This window comes from Hakea prostrata, chromosome 3, assembly GCF_041222555.1.
Source record: "Hakea prostrata isolate BN-2017 chromosome 3, UWA_Hpros_2, whole genome shotgun sequence".
NCBI classification, from domain to species: domain Eukaryota; kingdom Viridiplantae; phylum Streptophyta; class Magnoliopsida; order Proteales; family Proteaceae; genus Hakea; species Hakea prostrata.
In genome coordinates, this window is record NC_142602.1 from 51205128 (window position 1) to 51206115 (window position 988).

Below are 988 nucleotides of genomic sequence, written 5' to 3' on the forward strand. Positions count from 1 at the left end.
ATTTCCATAAGTGTTGGAAGGACCCACACGAATTTTCATCCGATGCCTTATAGTTGGATCTTGTTCTTGAATGTGGTGTATGATGCCCCCCAATCAAAAGATAGTTTGTTGAAAGCCAAAAATTGCATTGATTGAGTTGAAAATGATTACATCGCGAACAAAATTGAAATCATCCTCAAGGATAAAACTTTTTGAGATGCCTAGCATTCCACGAACGATCCAACTCTTTCTGGGTATTAATGTTCTTTAGCTTTGTAAGCTCCCCGAACCGACCGGTTTCACAACCATATAAGGTCCTTCCCAGGAAGGGTCCAATTTTCTTTGGTGACGCGGGTCGGAAGCTAGGGTGTTTCTCAACACCAAATCTCCGGCTAAGTACCGGCGATTCTTCACTCGAGTATTATAATGAGACGCTATCCTTCTTTGATAATGTTGAGTTCGTGCTATTGCCTTTGCCCGAACTTCGTCCAACAAATCAAGACTATCAAGCAGTCCTTGTTCATTTGCTTTTTCCTCGAACTCACGATCCCATAATGTCCCCGCCATTATCTCCACTGGTGCCAATGCTTCGGATCCATATGCCAACCTGAATGGAGTTTCTCCTGTGGGTGTTCGAACCGTAGTTCTATAAGCCCATAGTACATTATGAAGTTCTTCGACCCAAGAAGCTTTGTCAGCTTCGAGTCTTCTCTTTATTCCTTCCAGTAGCGTTCGGTTAGTAACCTCTACCTGTCCATTGCTTTGGGGGTATGCCACTGAGGACATACGATGCTCGATCATATATGTTCCACAGAATTGCTCAAATTGTGGACAGTCAGCCGAGTACCATGGTCATGACAATAATCTTTGGAATCCCAAAGCGATATATGATTGATTCAAGCACAAATTTCTCCACTTTTTTCTCCAGTAATTGCCGCCGCGCTGCACCGGCTTCTACCCATTTTGTGAAGTAATCAATTGCTACTATCGAGATATTCCCGTCCGCTTT